This window comes from Aulonocara stuartgranti (genome assembly GCF_965226115.1).
Source record: "Aulonocara stuartgranti genome assembly, chromosome: 10".
Classification (NCBI taxonomy): Eukaryota; Metazoa; Chordata; class Actinopteri; order Cichliformes; family Cichlidae; genus Aulonocara; species Aulonocara stuartgranti.
The window spans coordinates 34,512,023-34,537,359 of NC_138946.1; the positions used below are offsets into that span (position 1 = coordinate 34,512,023).

Below are 25,337 nucleotides of genomic sequence, written 5' to 3' on the forward strand. Positions count from 1 at the left end.
CTCAGTTTTCATGCCTGTGGAGCTTATTATATGGACGTGGTGACAGTGTAAAGACACCATGCTCTTCTGATTTTCAAACGAACCTTCTGAGCCATTTTAACATTAGAGTCTATGGAAGAGTTGGAGGGAGGAGGCTGTGCATTGGTGACATTTATGAAAGAACCATAACACCTAGTACAATAGTAAACACATTGGATGAAAGAGGACAGCCATGGCTACGTTTTGAGGGTAAAATCATACCTGTAGAGCAAACGCTGTGGACACAGCAGCAGTTTTAAAAAAGATTTTAAGATTAATTTTTTTGCTCCTCTCACTCTAGCAGTTGAGCTGTCTCACTCTAGCCCCAACATTCCGTCCCATACACACCCATTATAAACTCTGAAACGGGTGAAAAAACATCATGAAACTTAAACTGGAACTGAAGAAAAAGTATAATAGATATTGAAAAGATAAATACAAGTTGAATAGTTGAATGTCTTGTCTTCGTTTTAAAGTTTGAATGGTGGCTCTATGTCAATGTATGTGGAAGTAGTAAGAGTTTAAAAATGAGTAAGTTGAATGAGGATTTGAAGGGTCTCCCCATTGAAATACATTATAAATTTTTGTTGAATAAAGTTGAATAAAATTAAAAATATAAATGTTAAAAATATGAAAAATAGAAGCAGTGTTGTCCAAAAGAATAGGAATCTAACGGTGTTTGAATGGTTTTTCTAAGTTGAACGGTTTTGAAGTTATAGGATTACAAAAAACGTACGGAATACAGAATAAAATATAACTAGAAAGTGCATTTTCTGAAGAAACTGCAGTGTGAATGCTTGAATCTGAATGTATGCACTGAAATGAATTAATTGCTGAATGTTAAGTTAAAAATCTGAATGAGCTGGAAAATACAGAATTTTTAACCTGAAAATAAAAGTGCAGAACTTTTGAAAGCTGATGTTCACACAGAAGAAGTTGGAAAAAGCTAAGCATGTTTAAAATGTAAATAATAAAAAGATGAGTAATGACAAAAGAAAATTTAGAGTCAGAAAACCTCTGAATGAATATTAAAAGTTCATATTCTTCTAATTGAAATGAACTTAAAAGATGAACAAACATTCTGCAGAAAATACAAACTTTAATATACAGCATGATGTTTTTCAGACATATACACATGTGTATATCATGTTTAATAGTATTACATACATCAATTTGTTTTGTATGTCATAGAAAATAACATAAAAATCTTAAGTCATATTTTACAGCTTCTTTCTGAAAAGGACTGGTAGAATAAAGAAAAATAACTAAATTAAATAACTAAATAAAAAATAATGAGCAACATATGAAATACATGAAAATTCAACTTTTAAAACCACAATCCTGAACCTTTAAATTGTGTTGGTTTCTTAGAACATGGCTGAACAGCTGTTTCTATCGGTCTACTTAATCTTCTGATCTGTCTACACCTCTTTTTATTACTCATTCTTTTTTATGTTTTAATGTAAACAGAGTCCACACAGTGGTAAAAGAGAACTGTATAGAGATTTGTGAGTAAACTCAAATGAAAGCCTAAGGTGGTGACACAGTTTAACACATGCAAATAATCAAATAAACACATTAGTCCTTTTTGTGAACATGGATAAATAAGTATCAATACAGCATTGTTCAGCCATGCCACTAAATGCTTTTTTACACATTGTTTTAACCTGGGCTCAGACACAAAGTCCCAAATTTAGTTAGTCCCTGACTTTGAGTTGTGGTTATGACTAATTATTATACACAAGGCTTTATCTATCTAAACTCTAAGGACACAAATATGAAAAAACCTATACTTACCAGCTGATACCCCACACTACACACTAGGTGTGCCATGTGACCTGAAACTTTGGTACAAAATCATCATAATCATTCTGTTAACACTGTTTTTTAACACTGTTTGTGTTGCTGTTCAGCAGTTTAAAATGTTTTAGAGTGGATTACATGGAATGAATTTGAATTTTCTTGGGGGTTTTTGTATGTGTTTCGTTCTCAGCAGATTTTTTCTTCCATACTGTTGAATTCCAGTTACCACATTTCTGGTCATATGACATCCCAAGTGCCCACTTAAAAAAATCCCTACAGTTAATTCAACATTAAAACAAAATAAAAAAATGTTAAATAAATAAAGGTTTGCTCTGTGATGAAATACTAAATAAGCATACATTGTACAGAGCACTAACAATGAAAACAATCCTTTAGCCTGTTGATCAGAGAGAGGCAGTCATTATGTCCATTTAAAACCTGTAATCACAGAGCACAATGTTTCTGTGAAACTATGAAGTCCCATATGATCCTCATCACGTCCAGTGACTTCAGAGTGGATCCTCCCTGTCATCCGGCCAGTGTTTGATGTGTGGCAAGCAGCACAGAAGCAGGATAGCTGAGGACTTTAAAAGAAGAGCAGAAAACGGGAACATATGTAGTTGTAAATGTAAATATCAGTGATACTTGTCTTGTCAAAGGGAATAAAATAATGAAAATGTTAACTTACACACTCATTTAGAGAGGATCTTGACACTGCACAGAGGAGGCACAGTCAGTCTGACAATGATGGTGATCTCCAGGGATGTTTTCCTGCAGCAACATTCCTGCCAACTGGCCATATGATCCAGAGTAGTTGGTTTGTAATGAACAGAAAGGTGTATATGTTAGGTAGTGTGCACTCAGAGCTGGTCCTAAGAAACAAACACATCCTGTAATAAACTGAATACCTGTAGTAGTGCTGCTGCAAATATGAAGCCCTTCTATCATGAGTGGTTTCAAAGAAGGTGTTTTGGAGGCTCGGTCACAGAAACTGTGCAGTCTGTTCAGTCCTGAGTGTCTCAGCTGTGATGGGGATGGATCACAGAGGGAAACACCTGAGTACAGACATTACAATACACTCTAACACTCCTAAGGTCAAGTGAAAACACAATTTAAACACTTTACAAAGAATGAATACATGTTTTCATGGAAATTATGTCATTAACCCTTTTTGTTGTGAGTAAATCTCACCGACTGCTTGTGGGACAAGCTAGAAGGAGGACTTATCACAGAATGTCTCCTGTGCTCCAGATGTGAAGTCTCACGCTCTGATCGTACGGCGATGAAGATGGTGATGATGAAGCCTCTCTGATCTGTGGCATTACAGTTTCTAGCTGCTATGTGCTTCACACTGTTGGATCTTACATGTGAAGCTTGGAGAAGACACAGGAGGACTGTGTCTCTCTTAAAAAAGAAAAAGAAAAAAGGAAACCTAACACCCCCCCCCCCCCCCCTCAGCTCCCACCGTAAACCCCCCCCACTCAACTCCCCAACCTCACACCATCCAATGTCTATACAAATGTAGGGTATCAGCTGGTAACAGAAAGCAAGTGTTACATATGTACTACTTATGTAACACTGCTGAAACATTTCTGGCCAGAAATGTGCAGTTATCAACCCAGACCCACCCTGATGATTGCACTGGCCGAAACATGATAAAAGCTCATAAAAATGTATGTTTCATCGAAAGATTTGTCCAAAAATATAATCGTATACTTTTGAAAAAGTTTAAAGTTTATAACAAACCAAAATAATAACATTTTTGTAAATAGTATTTCAAAATAGAGGCACACATAAAGTGGCTTAACTGTCATTATTGCTGTAATTAGGTTTGTTTGTTTGTTTGTTTGTTTGTTTTTTTAAAAAGCAACCTTTAGTCATTATTGTTCTCTCAGAAACAATGAAGAAGAATTTATGTGTTGTGTAGGCAATCCTCTGGTCCACCCTCCCTCCCTCCCAGCCACGGTGAGACTGGGGCAGCCTGGCAGGATGTTGAAGCCTGGCTGCAGAGAGGATATGCCTACACTATTCATTTTAAACTGCTATATTTGATTTTTCTGACATTTATAGGTTACTGTTAGTGAATTTTAGATTTTCTGTGATAAATAAAATTGTCATCTTTTACTGATATCATTACTTAATTCATGTAATTGTATTTTATGTAAACAATTCAACCATTATACTGCAATGCAGAGCGTCAACTTTTAAATATCGCTCTACTTTCTTAAGTCATTCAACAATATAGAAATTACTTACTGTATTCAAAGATCTAGATCATGAATCATCACAGGACAATACACAGTATACTGGGTCATGGTAACTATGGTATGTCTTCATGACTCCAAAATGGAGACATCGATCTGGCTGAGAAATGAAAATTAGGTCAAGCAGTGTGTTCTTCTCTATGGTAGGGGCAGTGATGACCTGTGCGTATCCCCTAGACTCAAACAACTCCATGATTGGTTTGTTTGCACTGGATAAAACATTCTCATTAAAATCACCACAAACTATGATGGGATGACAGTCCATGATCTCCAATGAGTCTAATAGGCTTACCAGGTTTTTCAGGAATGGCCTCAGAGTGTAGTCTGGAGGTCTGTATACAACTGCAATCAGAGCACTGACTGGTGCTTCAACCTTTAAAGCCAGAAATTCAAGGTCAGTTACATTATGGATGTACTGTTTTTCATGCACTTGAATGTCACTTTTCACATAAACAGCAACTCCACCACCACTTCTGTTTGCCATCTGGGGAAAGTTTGTGTAGGACAGGTGTCTGTTGCGTTTGAACAAATTGTAATTTTCCAAGTGGAGACTCTCTGCGACAAAAGAGCCCCGCAGGTGTGTTTCTGTTAGGCACAAAACATCTGCTAGACACAATTCATGGTGACTTTTGATGTCATTAATGTGAGCTGGCAGTCCCTCTGTATTATGATGAACAATGGTGAAAACCTCTGACCTGCTGAGGGTTTGTCTCACGTGTAGAAGAGGCATCATGTCATCAAGGTTGGCTTGTCTCATGTTCTCAAGTGCTGCAGTGATTTCTGGGTTGGTGAATATTTTTTTCTCCTCCATATCAAGAAGATACAGTCCACTGAGAGACGTCACTCTACTGACAGCTACGTAGGCCATGCCGGGCTCAAAAATGCTCTTAAGAGAGACAACAGCTGATGTAGTTGTCATACCCTGTACCTTATGTATTGTACATGCAAAGGCCAGCTTCACTGGGAACTGTCTTCGTACCACTCCTTTCTGCTTCAGATTCTCCTCTGCTCTCTCAATGTACACCATGTCGTCTGCTGGTGTGCGGTTATTCTTTCCAGATGTCTCATTATCCATTTTAAGTCCAAGTTTGATGATGTGTTGGTCGTTTTCAGAGTGAACTACTCTAAGTAGTTTTCCAAAAGCTCCATTAACCAAACCATTTTGTATGTCAATGTTTCTGGTGAGCATGACACGAGCTCCTTCTGCAACTTTCAGTGTGTCTGGTAACTCGTTTTTACCTCCTTTCAACGGTCTGTCTTGAAGTGCCATTCTGCCAGTTCTAGGATCTTTTCTATAATCATCTGCATGGATGTCAATGATATGAGTGTGGAGCAGAGCCAGTGTTGAAGAGTTGTGTGCATCCACTTCTTTATTAGTTGCAAAAATGTGCAATGCATCAGTCGGACAATGGGCTGGTTCAGTTATGGCCTGTAACAACAAATCTCTATCTGCTTCGCAAAGCTCATCCAACTTTCCTTTTACACGAATTCTGTTCAGCATCTCAGCAAAGACAGCATCATCTTTCTGACGCATAATCTCAGTCAGAGTGATCATCTGAAAATGCTCCCGCCACAGGTCGATCTCGGACGGGTCGTGCACACAGAGAGGTTTAGACTGTCGCACTGGGGGTAGCTGATAGAAGTCTCCGACAGCAATGACTGACATGCCTCCAAAGGGTCTCCGAGTCCCTTTGATCTGTTTGAGTCTTGCATCTACATATGCAAAGAGATGTCTTGACACCATAGACACTTCGTCAATGACGATTATTTCAGCATTCAAAAGTTCTGATCTGACTTCATCCAGCTGATTGCCAAGTCCCTGAATGGGAGGTTTTAAGCTTCTCGGGAGCTTGAGAAGAGAATGCAGTGTTGTTCCAGAAATGTTAAAAGCTGCAGTCCCAGTGAAAGCAGTTAACAGGACAGTGGGTTTTGATATGTCAACGTCGTCTGCATATCTGGGCACTTTGCTCAGTATCTTAGATGCTTCTGAGTAGATGCATTTGATAAGATGTGATTTTCCTGTTCCAGCACCACCATTAATATAAAAGAAAAACTGCTCTGGATTTAGAGCACAGACTCTTTTAATGCACCAGTCTCTAACTGCATAAAATATGCAGGCTTGCTTCTTATTCAGATTTTGAAACATCTGACGTAACAATGTGGGATCAATAGCAGGGGGTTCCCTGATGGCTCTGACTTCTGTTGAAGCATCAGCCTGACGGCTGTAGTCGGGCACATCTTCCTGTTCATTTTCATTGTCTCGCTCTCTTTCTTGTTCAACAAGTGGCAACCTTACGAGATCTGATTCAGGTGCCAGATTACACCATTCGTCAGTCACACCTCTGTTCTGCTCATATTCCTCAACAGCGCTCTCGATCTCCTCACTGTTTTTCTCATATTTTTCTCTGTTTCTTTTGACAATGTGTTGCACGTACTCAAGACGGTCAGTACCTGGCAGCTGTACACAGCCAGCACCATAGAAAGCCTGATAGGTTGGCAACGATGGTGTTTTCAGTTCGTGGTCTGAACGATGAGGAAGGTACAGTTTAAGCAGTCTTCCGTAATATTGCTCTGGATGTTTTTCTTGTGAGCAGCGGTGAAATCTGATGATAGCAGGCTTATTGTTTTTGCGCCTTTGCACAAACCCCATCTCATTGAGAAGGGGCAAAACATCTTTACCTTTTTTCTGTTGGCCATAGACAATCCTGCAAGTAGCAGCAAAGTCTGCCATGCACATCTCCTCATACTCTGGTGTTTCAGGTCTGGCTTTGTATTTGTCATTCAAAGATGTCATCCAAACATTGGAAGACTCAGGTGTTGTGTTGTCCAGAACTGACAGGGGACGACTCATTTTCACAGGATTATCATCAGTTGGAATGAATATTACAGCACGTGAACATTGCTTCATGTGAAGACCACATGCACGAGCAACACACTCCTGTGCACTGATCTCTCGCTTCTTTGAATATGCCTGCATGACGGCTCTCATTTCATCGCACTCATTTACACTGTCCTTATGGGAGTTCTCAATGACAGTTTTCAGGTACTCAGATAGCCCGCCCTCTTTTTTTGATATATATTTCATTAAATAATTTGCAGCGCCGAAAGCATCTAAAACAAAGCTTATGTCGATATTACTGTTCCAGGCTTCAAGCAGATGTGGATTATAGCCATTTATCCAAGAGTCTTTTGGATCACGCTTTAGTATGATCGTACTCCTCATGTTCATTTTATTCAGGTATCTCTCATATTCTGCATGTGTCAACTTGCATCTTTCCAAGAGCTGCTCTAAACTCATGGAAGCAGTTTCAGGTTCATTCAGCAGCTGGTTCAGTGGTCTGAGCTTGTTCTTTGCCGTTTCTACTTCCAGTGCATCATCCTCACTGGGTCTTGTGATCATTGTCTCATTGCAGGGTGGTTTGGGAAAACCAAAACGGCACCCGGAGCTTAAACTCCTAAAGCACGTCTTTGTGTGGTTCTTACTGTGTTTTTGCACTTCTGTTACTTTTTTGTACAGTTCGGGTTGTTTATGTGGATCAGGCAGCTGAGCTGTGATGTATTTGTTTATAAAATCAACAACAGTTTGCTCATCATCCTCCTCAAACACAGGAGCACCTTCTACCCACAGGAGACAGTGTATGTGTGGGCTTCCTCTGTGCTGAAACTCAACTCTGTAAAAGTAGTCAATGACTTTGCCAAGTGGCTCTGCGGGAGATAAGAGTAAATCTCTGAATAATGCTTCAACTCTCTTGTCAAACATGCGCATTGTTGTGACAGGATTGCTTCTCAGGATGTCACACTTTGCTGACCAGTCGAGTCCTTCAAAATTCACTTGTTCACCTTGCTGCCTTGTTATTGCCTCGATCACTTCAGGCCAGCGCATTTCAGCAGCTGAAAATGTGCAAAAGAACGTGGGAGTTCCCAACTGTCTGATCATGGCAAAAAGATCTCTTGTTGTTTTCTCCCAATAGGCTGGGGTTCCTCTCAGAGGCTGCATGAATCTCACTGCATCTTTATTTCGCACCAGTTTCTCCACCTCATGTTTATCTTGTAACATGCCTGAGGTTATTTTTCTACCATCTCTGGTCAGAGGCTTTGCCTTCCTTAACTGTACTGTCATGCTGGATGTAGCCAAGTGTATTTCAGTCACAAACTGTGCAAAGAACAAATAGTTTGTGTCTTTGGCAAAACGATCATCAATGCAGAAAAGTCTTGATTTGAAATACCCACTGGGGGATACTTTGATCAGCCTTCTTTCATCAAGTGTGTTTTGGCCTGTAGGAAACTGCACAGGGAAGGCCATGGCCTCCAGTTTAGGTGTTTTGAAAAAACTTATTGGATTGTTTCTCTCTGCAGGAGCAACAGAGTAGATTCCTTCACTGAAACATAATATCTCCTCAGCCACATCAGGGGGCTGCAAACAGGACTCGAGTGCAAAACCACCATTAGTCAGTCCATCTGCTTGCTCTGAATCATCTCTCATCTGTTCATGCGATTGTTCACCATCACAGGGTAACATGTCAATGTCCTGTTCATTTATATTTTGTGCTTCACTCAGTGCATTTTTCTCACAGCTGTCAATTTCCATTAAATCAGCCTCATCATAATCGTCCTCATTCATGTTTTCATCATCATCATCATCTTCATCAGGAAGTGTTGGATCACACAGCTCAGCATCATCTCTGATGCTCACATCCTTATACTGTGGGTGAATCTGCTTGAGTTTATGCAGTGCTTGCACAAGTTTAGACCAGCTTACAGTCTGAAACAGCTGATGACCTTTGTAAGACAAGCGTCTCTTCAGTTTTACTCTCATGATCTGAGAATTAATTCTCAATCGAGGCAATGCTTCAACAGTTTCCTGTACCTCGGATGGGACACAGACCACATTTCCTCTAATTGCTCTTTGTCTGCCTTTGGGAAGAGGAATGATCTTGGCAAATGGTATGCACTTGGCTATGAGATGTCTCTCCAGTATGTTAAGATCAGACAGTTCAGGTGGAGTATCAGCAAGATCCAGTTTATTGGCAACAGCAAGCGCTGGCATGGATCCATTTTTAAGATGATCGTGGCAGGTGTGACAAATCCACTCTCTCTTTCTCTCATCGGGAACATTGCACTGCTCATTTCTGCAGTTTTCATCACAAACATGAACAAATCTTCCAGTCAAACATGTTGCAACCACATGTGGGTTTTTGACATACTTTGACCTTGTGCAGGGTCGCACTTGGTTTGGAAATGAAGCCTTGAAACAGACAGTACATGGGTATGATGGTCCAGCTTTGATTTGTGATTTGAACACAGATATGGCCTCGTTGATCACACTGTTGTCACTCTCTTGGGTTTGTCTGTTCACCCATCTGTATTTCCTTTTTATTTTCATGGCACATCTCATGTTGTGCATAATCCTGAATGCAAGATTACTTTGATACCTGTCTCGCATTAGTTGTTTCATTAGTTGTCTGTGTCTTACTCTGAATGCATTGTCACGTGCATAACGCTGAGTCACTCGAGATCTCTGTCTCTCTCTGAATTCAGGGTTTTCTTGATACCTTTTAGTTATATAGTTTTTTTTTTTTGTCTAAATTCAGCATTGTCACAGTAGCGTCTTTTAATATATTGTTGTTGTTTCTTTCTAACTGTAGCATTCTCAGAAAAACGTTTTTTAACATATTGTTTTTGTTTCTTTCTGAATTCATCATTTTCACAGTAACGTCTTCTAATATATTGCTGTTGTTTCTGTCTGAATTCATCATTTTCACAGTAACGTCTTCTAATATATTGCTGTTGTTTCTGTCTGAATTCATCATTTTCACAGTAACGTCTTCTAATATATTGCTGTTGTTTCTGTCTGAATTCATCATTTTCACAGTAACGTCTTTTCATATACTGTTGTTGTTTTTGTCTAACTTCAGGATTGTTTTTATATGTCTCGCTTGTGCAAGATTTTTTCTTTTCTTTGTGATCTTTATTTGAAGCATACTTTTGTCGTTCTTTCCTTTTTTGGTTTTCTTTTCTCTGATTTCTGGGTTTCTCTGATGCCATTAATCTTCTTTTCCTTTTTTGCCTTTGTTGTTTATTAACTTTTTTCACTTTTTGTAAAACTATATCAGAAAGGTCACAGGCAGCAACATTTGTTATGGCAGCATTTGATTGACATGAAAAAGCATCACTTGATGGAAGGAAACTTAATTCACTGCATAGTTCTTCAGTTGGTATATTAGGAGGTTCATTCTGATCTTCATATGATGTGAACTGAGTCATGTGGACTTCTTTTTGTTTCACCAGTGGCGTACAAATGGACATTTGACAAAAGATATTTTCAGTCGGATCAGTGGTTGTGTTTCTCCTTGGAGTAGAGGGGTTTGCTTCATCAACAGTTGTATCAGAGTGAGTAGGTGCCACAGCAGTGGCAGCTGTTGGTCTGCAGACTGTGTCTGTGATAGTATCACTCAGGTTGACTGTGCTCATACTGTAGAACTGCACAGGCTTCAGTTCATAGTTACAAGAGGGTGATATCTCCATCATTTCATAAGAATCTTGTAGCCTCTTAATCATGTCACTGAGGAGTGTGAATTTCAGCATCACAGCTGTACCACGATTACGTGACTGTAGTAGTAGAGGAAGACCAATGGGTGTTCTGGGGTGTGGGTCAAAGAAACCATATATGCCTGATGTGGATCTGAACACTGCGATACACAATCCACTCATAATCAGTAAGGCATACTGCACATCTGACAACAGGCAGCTCAGTCCTGCTTCTAAGCTCAGAAAGGTATCTACTGCCTCCTCTGGAGGTTCTTCAAATGTCCCATACCGGGAAGGCTGTGTCATGTTGACATGATACATAGACCTGCGAGCATCAACTTTGTCTGGCAGCTCATCGGTAGCCAAATGAATATTTTTAGGAAATCTTTTCTTGGCCTCTTTGTACATCACATCACCTTTATCCAAGACCAGATTAAGGTCAGCTGTAGTCATGTTTTCATTCTCATGAAGGAAAGCAAGAAATGTGAGTGAGTTACATGTGCACTGCTTGTTTCTGGAGTCTCCATATTTAGGATGAGCCTGGCTGCGAGATGCACAGACATGTATAACAGAGGGCTGGTTTTCAAGGTTCAGTCTTTCTGCATGAGATGGTCCTGTCACATCACTGTGACAGCCTCTTTTCAAAAAATCAGCATAACCCACCTGTGGGTCACATGACACCTCATGTTGTTCATTAAATTCATGCTGCAGTCCACTCTTTACAGCATCAGCATAAGATACCTGTTGTACATGTGCAGGAACATGTTGACCTGCCTGTTTGACACTGTCAGAATTGGTCTTTGTAGACACACTGTCTTCTGCAGAGCTCTGAGGAAAATCAAACTCAGCTTGTTCACATGTTGGTACTTTGTGAAACTCATGAAACTTTTTCCAGCGTTGTTTTGCAGCTTGTGACTTTTTCTGCTTCCTTGGCATTTTCACACACTGCAAGTGTTTCTTAGTCTTTAGAAAATATGTTCACAAGATAAGAGTGGCACACACCAGGAGATGTTGTCTTTGTTTTTATATTTCAGTTTTTATTTGTCTTAAACAGTTGTCTTTCGTTTGACAGTTTGTTCTTCAGTTGAGAGAATATTATGCACTCTCTTTATTGGCTTGGCACAACTTAGCAGCAAGCCAAGAGTGAAAAACAGGTAGAGAGAAAATTTAGAAGAGAGAACAGGCAGAGCAGGAGAGACACGGCTGGGAAATCACAATCAAACCGTGAATTAGTTTTCTTTGTTTGTTCAGTTTGTTCTCAGGTAGAGGCAATATATGCACTCTTTATTGCTTTAATGGCTTGGCGTTTTTCAGCAGCAAGCCAAGAGTGAAAAACAGGTAGAGAGAAAATTTAGCAGTGAGAACAGACAGAGCAGGAGAGACACGGCTTTAAATCAAACCGCAGATTTTTCTTTGTTTGTTCAGTTTGTTCATAGGTTGAGGCAAAATATGCACTCTTTATTGCTTTGTTGGCTTGGCGTTTTTCAGCAGCAAGCCAAGAGTGAAAAACAGGTAGAGAGAAAATTTAGCAGAGAGAACAGACAGAGCAGGAGAGACACGGCTTTAAATCAAACCGCAAAAGGATTGTTGGTTTGGCAAAATTTCTCACAAACCACAGAGTGAAATACAGATGGAAAGAAGGCAGAGACAATAGGTGGAGCAGGACAGAGGATAGAGGGGTTGGGGGGTTGGGATGTGAGAGAGAAGACTGGAGATCTGGTCCTTGTTCTTCTTCTTCTACACACTCTGAACAAAAAACAAGAAAAAAAATAATTTTATTAAAATTATATCACATGGTAATTGTATGAACTAAATGTGACTACTGCAAAAGGACAAAACAAATATTCAAGCTAAACTGTTGTCGGCTGCCATGTGCAAAAAGTTGCATAATTGGGCACTTTTTAAAAGAATAAATATTTAATTAAATTCAGCAATAATATTTTTAAATACAAATATGATTGAGTGAATCATTAATTAATCACATGTAGTGTGACTACAAAAATGTACGAAAAAAATATTTTAGCCCAATTGTTAAGCTGCACTTATGTGTATTTATTATAAAATTGTGTTTAAAAGGTCTAGCACAAAGTTTGAACCCATCACTTTACAGCTTATATTAGTCATATTATTTTTTTATTTTGGTCTACTTCTCTTACAGTATGTGCACACCTACCAGGCAAAGCACAGTGTCAGTCAGGTTCCTGAAAGAAACGAGAAATAATACGTTAGTTGTCTGTACAGTGTTATCAGACTAACAGAAATACAAAGCCCACACGACATGATACACTGAACTTCTAGTCAGCAGGGTAATTATAGAGTAATATAGCACACCAACTGATACAGCAGTCATTTTACAATTCAAACTAGTTAACTGAAGTATTGCCACTTATGTAAGGCTACTGTTAGACTGTTACTAGCCTTAGCATTGCTGCTAGCGCTAGCATTCCGGCTAGCATTAGCACTTCAGTTAGTGTTAGCAATGCAGCTAGCGTTAGCATTGCAGCTAGCGTTAGCATTGCAGCTAGCGTTAGCAATGCTGCTAGCGCTAGCAATGCTGCTAGCGCTAGCACTCTTACTGTTAAAACTGAGCCACAATGGCAATAATAAAGCTAATTTCTTACTTTTGTCTCACTGACCGGCAAGAAATATCACAGGAATATTATTTTTGTCAGTTAACAACTGCTAAGGCTAGTGTTAGCACTATAGCTAGCGTTAGCATTGTTGCTAGCATTAGCATCGAAGCTAGCGTTAGCACTGCTGCTAACAGCAAAACATCATAAACGTATATAAATGATAGCGAAGGTTATTCTTTTTTCTTTCTTCTTTGAATTCTTTTTAACTCTGTTGGACTTGATATGTGAGTTTAAATGTCAAACATGTATTTTTTCCATCATAAAAATAAAACACTGCAGTACTGAGTGTACTGTACTTACCACAGCAGAGAGCGAAGCGGAATGACGACAGTTGGTCCAGTGATAGGTTAAAAACAGATGAGGCGTTCAGGTGGTGCTTGGAAATTTGACCATCAGTTTGAACAGCAATAATGAGCATATACATGTCTGTGTGTTGGTCTCTGTGTGTGACAGACATAGAGAGATAGAGGGAAAAAATACACTATACTAGTGTACAAATTGGTACTTTTTGCCCAAGTATAAGCGAATGAGTGACATACAGAAAAACAGGGCAACTGGCATTAAATGAGCAAATAAAAAGTATTAAATCTTGAACTGTTTTGTGGGTTTTATTTTAAGACTACTTTGAGTGTATTCGTGGGGAGATAAACTATACAGACTATAAACAGAAACATTAAATGAGATTAGATTAGTTAAACGTTAGTTAAAAGGTGGGGAAATTAACTACAGACCAATAGATGCTGAGAGCTTTAATTATCCAGTCAGAAAGGATGATTTTGAAGTCATCAACTGACTCCAACTGCCCAGATCTGAAAAACCTTTGTGCCAATCACAATGCTCTACTTAGTTGGCATATACTAACTAGTGACAAACTATTAATCTGTGGCAAAACCCTGTCAAATCTGTCTTATTGTACTTTTGAAAAAGTTAATCTTACTACAATCTAACATTTTTAGGTTTAACCTTGGCAGAGTGAGAGAGAGCTCGTTAAGCAGGCAGGTGTGAGCCTGGTTGCTATAGTAACTGCACCCAATGGCTCCATACACACGACACAGACATGCGCCTCACTTTTGCTGCTTAAAATGAACAGAAAAGTCAGGCCGAAACAAATTCTTCCCAAATGAAAAGTACATGTCGTGTTGACAAAATTCTTTCACCGTGAGCGACAGCAATGTCTAGTCTACTGAATTCTCAGTTTTCATGTCTGTGGAGTTTATTATATGGACGTGGTGACAGTGGAAAGACACCATGCTCTTCTGATTTTCAAACGAACCTTCTGAGCCATTTTAACATTAGAGTCTATGGAAGAGTTGGAGGGAGGAGGCTGTGCATTGGTGACATTTATGAAAGAACCATAACACCTAGTACAATAGTAAACACATTGGATGAAAGAGGACAGCCATGGCTACGTTTTGAGGGTAAAATCATACCTGTAGAGCAAACGCTGCGGACACAGCAGCAGTTTTAAAAAAGATTTTAAGATTATTTTTTTTGCTCCTCTCACTCTAGCAGTTGAGCTGCCTCACTCTAGCCCCAACATTCCGTCCCATACACACCCATTATAAACTCTGAAACGGGTGAAAAAACATCATGAAACTTAAACTGGAACTGAAGAAAAAGTATAATAGATATTGAAAAGATAAATACAAGTTGAATAGTTGAATGTCTTGTCTTCGTTTTAAAGTTTGAATGGTGGCTCTATGTGAACGTATGTTGAAGTAGTAAGAGTTTAAAAATGAGTAAGTTGAATGAGAATTTGAAGGGTCTCCCCATTGAAATACATGGGAAATTTTTGTTGAATAAAGTTGAATAAAATTAAAAATATAAATGTTAAAAATGAGAAAAATACAAGCAATCATGTCCAAAAGAATAGGAATCTAACGGTGTTTGAATGGTTTTTCTAAGTTGAATGGTTTTGAAGGAGTAGGCTTTCAAAAAACGTACGGAATAGATAATAATAATAAAATGGAATAATAAAGATTAGAAGAACAATACTGTGAATGCTTTTCAAGCATTCACACTAATAACTAGAAAGTGCATTTTCTGAAGAAACTGCAGTGTGAATGCTTGAATCTGAATGTATGCATTGAAAGGAAATAATTACTGAATTTAAGTTAAAAATTTTGAATGAGATAAAAAAAAAAAAACCCGAATTTAACCTGAAAACAAAAGTGCTGAACTGCTAAAAGCTGAAGGTTACACAGAAGAAGAAGTTGGAAAAAAGCTGAAAATGTTTTAATTGTAAATTAGAAAAACCTAAGAAATGAGAAAAGAACATTTAGAGTCAGAAAACATCTGAATGAATATTAAAAGGTCATATTCTTTGAATCACTGAATGACTCAAATGTGATCCCTCCACTTTGATCCACACAGTTTAAAAAGTTTAAATGCCTGAGCTTTGAAAGATACGGTGTTGGAAAGAGAACAATAATGGCGACAATTTGAGGGTAAAATGATGGCTGTAACACTGTGGACACAGCAGCAGTTGAAAGAAAAGTGCTTAAGATGAATCTTGGCACAGTGGCAGGCAGAGCTCGTTAAGCAGGCAGGTGTGAGCCTAGTTGCTATAGTGACCGCACCCAATGGCTCCATACACACGTACACAGACATGCGCCTCACTTTTGCTGCTTAAAATGAACAGAAAAGTCAGGCCGAAACAAATCGTTCCCAAATGAAAAGTAAAAGTCGTATTGACAAAATTCTTTCACTGTGAGCGACAGCAGCTTCTAGTCTACCTAATTCTCAGTTTTCATGTCTGTGGAGTTTATTATATGGACGTGGTGACAGTGGAAAGACACCATGCTCTTCTGATTTTCAAACGAACCTTCTGAGCCATTTTAACATTAGAGTCTATGGAAGAGTTGGAGGGAGGAGGCTGTGCATTGGTGACATTTACGAAAGAACCATAACACCTAGGACAATAGTAAACACATTGGATGAAAGAGGACAGCGATGGCTACGTTTTGAGGGTAAAATCATACCTGTAGAGCAAACGCTGCGGACAGAGCAGCAGTTTTAAAAAAGATTTTAAGATTAATTTTTTTGCTCCTCTCACTCTAGCAGTTGAGCTGCCTCACTCTAGCCCCAACATTCCGTCCCATACACACCCATTATAAACTCTGAAACGGGTGAAAAAACATCATGAAACTTAAACTGGAACTGAAGAAAAAGTATAATAGATATTGAAAAGATAAATACAAGTTGAATAGTTGAATGTCGTGTCTTCGTTTTAAAGTTTGAATGGTGGCTCTATGTGAACGTATGTTGAAGTAGTAAGAGTTTAAAAATGAGTAAGTTGAATGAGAATTTGAAGGGTCTCCCCATTGAAATACATGGGAAATTTTTGTTGAATAAAGTTGAATAAAATTAAAAATATAAATGTTAAAAATGAGAAAAATAGAAGCAATGTTGTCCAAAATAATAGGAATCTAACGATGTTTGAATGGTTTTTCTAAGTTGAACGGTTTTGAAGGAGTAGGCTTTCAAAAAACGTACGGAATACAGAATAAAATATAATAACTAGAAAGTGCATTTTCTGAAGAAACTGCAGTGTGAATGCTTGAATCTGAATGTATGCACTGAAATGAATTAATTGCTGAATTTTGAGTTAAAAATATTGAATGAGATTAAAAAAAAACAAAAAAAAAAAAACAAATTTAACCTGAAAACAAAGGTGCTGAACTGCTAAAAGCTGAAGGTTACACAGAAGAAGGAGTTGGAAAAAAACTGAAAATGTTTTAAATGTAAATTAGAAAACCCTAAGAAATGAGAAAAGAACATTTAGAGTCAGAAAACATCTGAATGAATATTAAAAGGTCATATTCTTTGAATCACTGAATGACTCAAATGTGATCCCTCCACTTTGATCCACACAGTTTAAAAAGTTTAAATGCCTGAGCTTTGAAAGATACGGTGTTGGAAAGAGAACAATAATGGCGACAATTTGAGGGTAAAATGATGGCTTTAACACTGTGGACACAGCAGCAGTTGAAAGAGAAGTGTTTAAGATGAATCTTGGTACAGTGGCAGGCAGAGCTCGTTAAGCAGGCAGGTGTGAGCCTGGTTGCTATAGTGACCGCACCCAATGGCTCCATACACACGTACACAGACATGCGCCTCACTTTTGCTGCTTAAAATGAACAGAAAAGTCAGGCCGAAACAAATCGTTCCCAAATGAAAAGTAAAAGTCGTATTGACAAAATTCTTTCACCGTGAGCGACAGCAGCTTCTAGTCTACTGAATTCTCAGTTTTCATGCCTGTGGAGTTTATTATATGGACGTGGTGACAGTGGAAAGACACCATGCTCTTCTGATTTTCAAACGAACCTTCTGAGCCATTTTAACATTAGAGTCTATGGAAGAGTTGGAGGGAGGAGGCTGTGCATTGGTGACATTTATGAAAGAACCATAACACCTAGTACAATAGTAAACACATTGGATGAAAGAGGACAGCCATGGCTACATTTTGAGGGTAAAATCATACCTGTAGAGCAAACGCTGCAGACACAGCAGCAGTTTTAAAAAATATTTTAAGATTAATTTTTTTGCTCCTCTCACTCTAGCAGTTGAGCTGCCTCACTCTAGCCCCAACATTCCGTCCCATACACACCCATTATAAACTCTGAAACGGGTGAAAAAACATCATGAAACTTAAACTGGAACTGAAGAAAAAGTATAATAGATATTGAAAAGATAAATACAAGTTGAATAGTTGAATGTCTTGTCTTCGTTTTAAAGTTTGAATGGTGGCTCTATGTGAACGTATGTTGAAGTAGTAAGAGTTTAAAAATGAGTAAGTTGAATGAGAATTTGAAGGGTCTCCCCATTGAAATACATGGGAAATTTTTGTTGAATAAAGTTGAATAAAATTAAAAATATAAATGTTAAAAATGAGAAAAATAGAAGCAGTCATGTCCAAAATAATAGGAATCTAACGATGTTTGAATGGTTTTTCTAAGTTGAACGGTTTTGAAGGAGTAGGCTTTCAAAAAACGTACGGAAGAATAAAATAGAATAAAGATTAGAAGAACAATACTGTGAATGCTTTTCAAGCATTCACACTAATAAAGATTAGAATAACAATACTGTGAATGCTTTTCAAGCATTCACACTAATAATAATAACTAGAAAGTGCATTTTCTGAAGAAACTGCAGTGTGAATGCTTGAATCTGAATGTATGCACTGAAATGAATTTTGAGTTAAAAATATTGAATGAAATTAAAAAAAAAACAAAAAAAAACCAACCAAATTTAACCTGAAAACAAAGGTGCTGAACTGCTAAAAGCTGAAGGTTACACAGAAGAAGAAGTTGGAAAAAAGCTGAAAATGTTTTAATTGTAAATTAGAAAAACCTAAGAAATGAGAAGAGAACATTTAGAGTCAGAAAACATCTGAAAGAATATTAAAAGGTCATATTCTTTGAATCACTGAATGACTAAAATGTGATCCCTCCACTTGGACCCACACAGTTTAAAAAGTTTACATCTCTGAGCTTTGAAAGACAAGATGTTGGAAAAAGAACAACGATGGCGACGTTTTGAGGGTAAAATGATGGCTTTAACACTGTGGACACAGCAGCAGTTGAAAGAGAAGTTTTTAAGATGAATTTTGGCAGAGTGGCAGAGAGAGCTCATTAAGCAGGCAGGTGTGAGCCTGGTTGCTATAGTGACCGCACCCAATGGCTCCATACACACGCACACAGACATGCACCTCACTTTTGCTGCTTAAAATGAACAGAAAAGTCAGGCCGAAACAAATCGTTCCCAAATGAAAAGTAAAAGTCGTATTGACAAAATTCTTTCACCGTGAGCGACAGCAATGTCTAGTCTACCAAATTCTCAGTTTTCATGTCTGTGGAGTTTATTATATGGACGTGGTGACAGTGGAAAGACACCATGCTCTTCTGATTTTCAAACGAACCTTCTGAGCCATTTTAACATTAGAGTCTATGGAACAGTTGGAGGGAGGAGGCTGTGCATTGGTGACATTTATGAAAGAACCATAACACCTAGGACAATAGTAAACACATTGGATGAAAGAGGACAGCGATGGCTACGTTTTGAGGGTAAAATCATACCTGTAGAGCAAACGCTGCGGACACAGCAGCAGTTTTAAAAAAGATTTTAAGATTAATTTTTTTGCTCCTCTCACTCTAGCAGTTGAGCTGCCTCACTCTAGCCCCAACATTCCGTCCCATACACACCCATTATAAACTCTGAAACGGGTGAAAAAACATCATGAAACTTAAACTGGAACTGAAGAAAAAGTATAATAGATATTGAAAAGATAAATACAAGTTGAATAGTTGAATGTCTTGTCTTCGTTTTAAAGTTTGAATGGTGGCTCTATGTCAACGTATGTGGAAGTAGTAGGAGTTTAAAAATGAGTAAGTTGAATGAGAATTTGAAGGGTCTCCCCATTGAAATACATGGGAAATTTTTGTTGAATAAAGTTGAATAAAATTAAAAATATAAATGTTAAAAATGAGAAAAGTAGAAGCAGTCATGTCCAAAAGAATAGGAATCTAATGGTGTTTGAATGGTTTTTCTAAGTTGAACGGTTTTGAAGGAGATAGATTACAAAAAACGTACGGAATAGATAATAATAAAATAGAACTAGAAAGTGCATTTTCTGAAGAAACTGCAGTGTGAATGCTTGAATCTGAATGTATGCACTGAAATGAATTAATTACTGAATTTAAGTTAAAAATCTTGAATGAGATAAAAAAAAAAAAAAACCCGAATTTAACCTGAAAACAAAAGTGCTGAACTGCTAAAAGCTGAAGGTTACACAGAAGAAGAAGTTGGAAAAAAGCTGAAAATGTTTTAATTGTAAATTAGAAAAACCTAAGAAATGAGAAAAGAACATTTAGAGTCAGAAAACATCTGAAAGAATATTAAAAGGTCATATTCTTTGAATCACTGAATGACTAAAATGTGATCCCTCCACTTGGACCCACACAGTTTAAAAAGTTTACATCTCTGAGCTTTGAAAGACAAGATGTTGGAAAAAGAACAACGATGGCGACGTTTTGAGGGTAAAATGATGGCTGTAACACTGTGGACACAGCAGCAGTTGAAAGAGAAGTGCTTAAGATGAATCTTGGTACAGTGGCAGGCAGAGCTCGTTAAGCAGGCAGGTGTGAGCCTGGTTGCTATAGTGACCGCACCCAATGGCTCCATACACACGTACACAGACATGCACCTCACTTTTGCTGCTTAAAATGAACAGAAAAGTCAGGCCGAAACAAATCGTTCCCAAATGAAAAGTAAAAGTCGTATTGACAAAATTCTTTCACCGTGAGTGACAGCAATGTCTAGTCTACTGAATTCTCAGTTTTCATGCCTGTGGAGTTTATTATATGGACGTGGTGACAGTGGAAAGACACCATGCTCTTCTGATTTTCAAACGAACCTTCTGAGCCATTTTAACATTAGAGTCTATGGAAGAGTTGGAGGGAGGAGGCTGTGCATTGGTGACATTTATGAAAGAACCATAACACCTAGTACAATAGTAAACACATTGGATGAAAGAGGACAGCGATGGCTACGTTTTGAGGGTAAAATCATACCTGTAGAGCAAACGCTGCGGACACAGCAGCAGTTTTAAAAAAGATTTTAAGATTAATTTTTTTGCTCCTCTCACTCTAGCAGTTGAGCTGCCTCACTCTAGCCCCAACATTCCGTCCCATACACACCCATTATAAACTCTGAAACGGGTGAAAAAACATCATGAAACTTAAACTGGAACTGAAGAAAAAGTATCATAGATATTGAAAAGATAAATACAAGTTGAATAGTTGAATGTCTTGTCTTCGTTTTAAAGTTTGAATGGTGGCTCTATGTCAATGTATGTGGAAGTAGTAAGAGTTTAAAAATGAGTAAGTTGAATGAGAATTTGAAGGGTCTCCCCATTGAAATACATGGGAAATTTTTGTTGAATAAAGTTGAATAAAATTAAAAATATAAATGTTAAAAATGAGAAAAATAGAAGCAGTGTTGTCCAAAAGAATAGGAATCTAACGGTGTTTGAATGGTTTTTCTAAGTTGAACGGTTTTGAAGGAGTAGGATTACAAAAAACGTACGGAATAGATAAAATATAATAATAACTAGAAAGTGCATTTTCTGAAGAAACTGCAGTGTGAATGCTTGAATCTGAATGTATGCACTGAAATGAATTAATTGCTGAATTTTGAGTTAAAAATTTTGAATGAGATTAAAAAAAAAAAAAAAACAACCTGAATTTAACCTGAAAAGAACAGTGCTGAACTGCTAAAAGCTGAAGGTTACACAGAAGAAGAAGTTGGAAAAAAGCTGAAAATGTTTTAATTGTAAATTAGAAAAACCTAAGAAATGAGAAAAGAACATTTAGAGTCAGAAAACATCTGAAAGAATATTAAAAGGTCATATTCTTTGAATCACTGAATGACTAAAATGTGATCCCTCCACTTTGATCCACACAGTTTAAAAAGTTTACATCTCTGAGCTTTGAAAGACAAGATGTTGGAAAAAGAACAATAATGGCGACAATTTGAGGGTAAAATGATGGCTTTAACACTGTGGACACAGCAGCAGTTGAAAGAGAAGTGCTTAAGATGAATCTTGGCACAGTGGCAGAGAGAGCTCGTTAAGCAGGCAGGTGTGAGCCTGGTTGCTATAGTGACCGCACCCAATGGCTCCATACACACGTACACAGACATGCGCCTCACTTTTGCTGCTTAAAATGAACAGAAAAGTCAGGCCGAAACAAATCGTTCCCAAATGAAAAGTAAAAGTCGTATTGACAAAATTCTTTCACTGTGAGCGACAGCAATGTCTAGTCTACCAAATTCTCAGTTTTCATGTCTGTGGAGTTTATTATATGGACGTGGTGACAGTGGAAAGACACCATGCTCTTCTGATTTTCAAACGAACCTTCTGAGCCATTTTAACATTAGAGTCTATGGAAGAGTTGGAGGGAGGAGGCTGTGCATTGGTGACATTTATGAAAGAACCATAACACCTAGTACAATAGTAAACACATTGGATGAAAGAGGACAGCCATGGCTACGTTTTGAGGGTAAAATCATACCTGTAGAGCAAACGCTGTGGACACAGCAGCAGTTTTAAAAAAGATTTTAAGATTAATTTTTTTGCTCCTCTCACTCTAGCAGTTGAGCTGTCTCACTCTAGCCCCAACATTCCGTCCCATACACACCCATTATAAACTCTGAAACGGGTGAAAAAACATCATGAAACTTAAACTGGAACTGAAGAAAAAGTATAATAGATATTGAAAAGATAAATGCAAGTTGAATAGTTGAATGTCTTGTCTTCGTTTTAAAGTTTGAATGGTGGCTCTATGTCAATGTATGTGGAAGTAGTAAGAGTTTAAAAATGAGTAAGTTGAATGAGGATTTGAAGGGTCTCCCCATTGAAATACATTATAAATTTTTGTTGAATAAAGTTGAATAAAATTAAAAATATAAATGTTAAAAATATGAAAAATGGAAGCAGTGTTGTCCAAAAGAATAGGAATCTAACGGTGTTGGAATGGTTTTTCTAAGTTGAACGGTTTTGAAGGAGTAGGATTACAAAAAACGTACGGAATACAGAATAAAATATAATAATAATAATAATAATAATAATAAAGATTAGAAGAACAATACTGTGAATGCTTTTCAAGCATTCACACTAATAAAGATTAGAAGAACAATACTGTGAATGCTTTTCAAGCATTCACACTAATAAAGATTCGAAGAACAATACTGTGAATGCTTTTCAAGCATTCACACTAATAACTAGAAAGTGCATTTTCTGAAGAAACTGCAGTGTGAATGCTTGAATCTGAATGTATGGACTGAAATGAATTAATTGCTGAATTTTGAGTTAAAAATTTTGAATGAGATAAAAAAAAAAAACAACAACCTGAATTTAACCTGAAAACAACAGTGCTGAACTGCTAAAAGCTGAAGGTTACACAGAAGAAGAAGTTGGAAAAAAGCTGAAAATGTTTTAATTGTAAATTAGAAAAACCTAAGAAATGAGAAAAGAACATTTAGAGTCAGAAAACATCTGAAAGAATATTAAAAGGTCATATTCTTTGAATCACTGAATGACTAAAATGTGATCCCTCCACTTGGATCCACACAGTTTAAAAAGTTTACATCTCTGAGCTTTGAAAGACAAGATGTTGGAAAGAGAACAACGATGGCGACGTTTTGAGGGTAAAATGATGGCTGTAACACTGTGGACACAGCAGCAGTTGAAAGAGAAGTGTTTAAGATGAATCTTGGCAGAGTGAGAGAGAGAGCTCGTTAAGCAGGCAGGTGTGAGCCTGGTTGCTATAGTGACTGCACCCAAGGGCTCCATACACACGACACAGACATGCACCTCACTTTTGCTGCTTAAAATGAACAGAAAAGTCAGGCCCAAACAAATCGCTCCCAAATGAAAAGTAAAAGTCGTATTGACAAAATTCTTTCACCGTGAGCGACAGCAATGTCTAGTCTACCTAATTCTCAGTTTTCATGCCTGTGGAGCTTATTATATGGACGTGGTGACAGTGGAAAGACACCATGCTCTTCTGATTTTCAAACCAACCTTCTGAGCCATTTTAACATTAGAGTCTATGGAAGAGTTGGAGGGAGGAGGCTGTGCATTGGTGACATTTATGAAAGAACCATAACACCTAGTACAATAGTAAACACATTGGATGAAAGAGGACAGCCATGGCTACGTTTTGAGGGTAAAATCATACCTGTAGAGCAAACGCTGTGGACACAGCAGCAGTTTTAAAAAAGATTTTAAGATTAATTTTTTTGCTCCTCTCACTCTAGCAGTTGAGCTGTCTCACTCTAGCCCCAACATTCCGTCCCATACACACCCATTATAAACTCTGAAACGGGTGAAAAAACATCATGAAACTTAAACTGGAACTGAAGAAAAAGTATAATAGATATTGAAAAGATAAATACAAGTTGAATAGTTGAATGTCTTGTCTTCGTTTTAAAGTTTGAATGGTGGCTCTATGTCAATGTATGTGGAAGTAGTAAGAGTTTAAAAATGAGTAAGTTGAATGAGGATTTGAAGGGTCTCCCCATTGAAATACATTATAAATTTTTGTTGAATAAAGTTGAATAAAATTAAAAATATAAATGTTAAAAATATGAAAAATAGAAGCAGTGTTGTCCAAAAGAATAGGAATCTAACGGTGTTTGAATGTTTTTTCTAAGTTGAACGGTTTTGAAGTTATAGGATTACAAAAAACGTACGGAATAGATAAAATATAATAATAATAATAACTAGAAAGTGCATTTTCTGAAGAAACTGCAGTGTGAATGCTTGAATCTGAATGTATGCACTGAAATGAATTAATTACTGAATTTAAGTTAAAAATATTGAATGAGATTAAAAAAAAAAACCCGAATTTAACCTGAAAACAAAAGTGCTGAACTGCTAAAAGCTGAAGGTTACACAGAAGAAGAAGTTGGAAAAAAGCTGAAAATGTTTTAATTGTAAATTAGAAAAACCTAAGAAATGAGAAAAGAACATTTAGAGTCAGAAAACATCTGAAAGAATATTAAAAGGTCATATTCTTTGAATCACTGAATGACTAAAATGTGATCCCTCCACTTGGATCCACACAGTTTAAAAAGTTTAAATGTCTGAGCTTTGAAAGACAAGATGTTGGAAAGAGAACAACGATGGCGACGTTTTGAGGGTAAAATGATGGCTTTAACACTGTGGACACAGCAGCAGTTGAAAGAGAAGTGTTTAAGATGAATCTTGGCAGAGTGGCAGGCAGAGCTCGTTAAGCAGGCAGGTGTGAGCCTGGTTGCTATAGTGACCGCACCCAATGGCTCCATACACACGTACACAGACATGCGCCTCACTTTTGCTGCTTAAAATGAACAGAAAATTCAGGCCGAAACAAATTCTTCCCAAATGAAAAGTACATGTCGTATTGACAAAATTCTTTCACCGTGAGCGACAGCCATGTCTAGTCTACCAAATTCTCAGTTTTCATGCCTGTGGAGTTTATTATATGGACGTGGTGACAGTGGAAAGACACCATGCTCTTCTGATTTTCAAACGAACCTTCTGAGCCAT

The 25,337-nt window shown here is 37.7% G+C and overlaps 1 protein-coding gene and 2 long non-coding RNA genes across 3 annotated transcripts in view; 1 reads left to right on the forward strand and 2 right to left on the reverse strand.

Moving 5' to 3' along the window:
* LOC309715581 (synaptotagmin-like protein 2) overlaps positions 1 to 25,337 on the forward strand; it is a 101,655-nt gene that overhangs the window by 47,706 nt on the left and 28,612 nt on the right. The window lies entirely within an intron of this gene.
* Positions 1,981 to 3,242, reverse strand: LOC309715601. Its single transcript, XR_014279244.1, has 3 exons — positions 2,730 to 3,242; positions 2,510 to 2,613; positions 1,981 to 2,405 (listed from the first exon to the last, which is right to left on the reverse strand). It is a non-coding gene; the product is annotated as an uncharacterized lncRNA (long non-coding RNA).
* On the reverse strand, positions 11,273 to 14,216 carry LOC309715594. The gene is made up of 3 exons (XR_014279232.1): positions 13,978 to 14,216; positions 12,787 to 13,686; positions 11,273 to 12,359 (listed from the first exon to the last, which is right to left on the reverse strand). It is a non-coding gene; the product is annotated as an uncharacterized lncRNA (long non-coding RNA).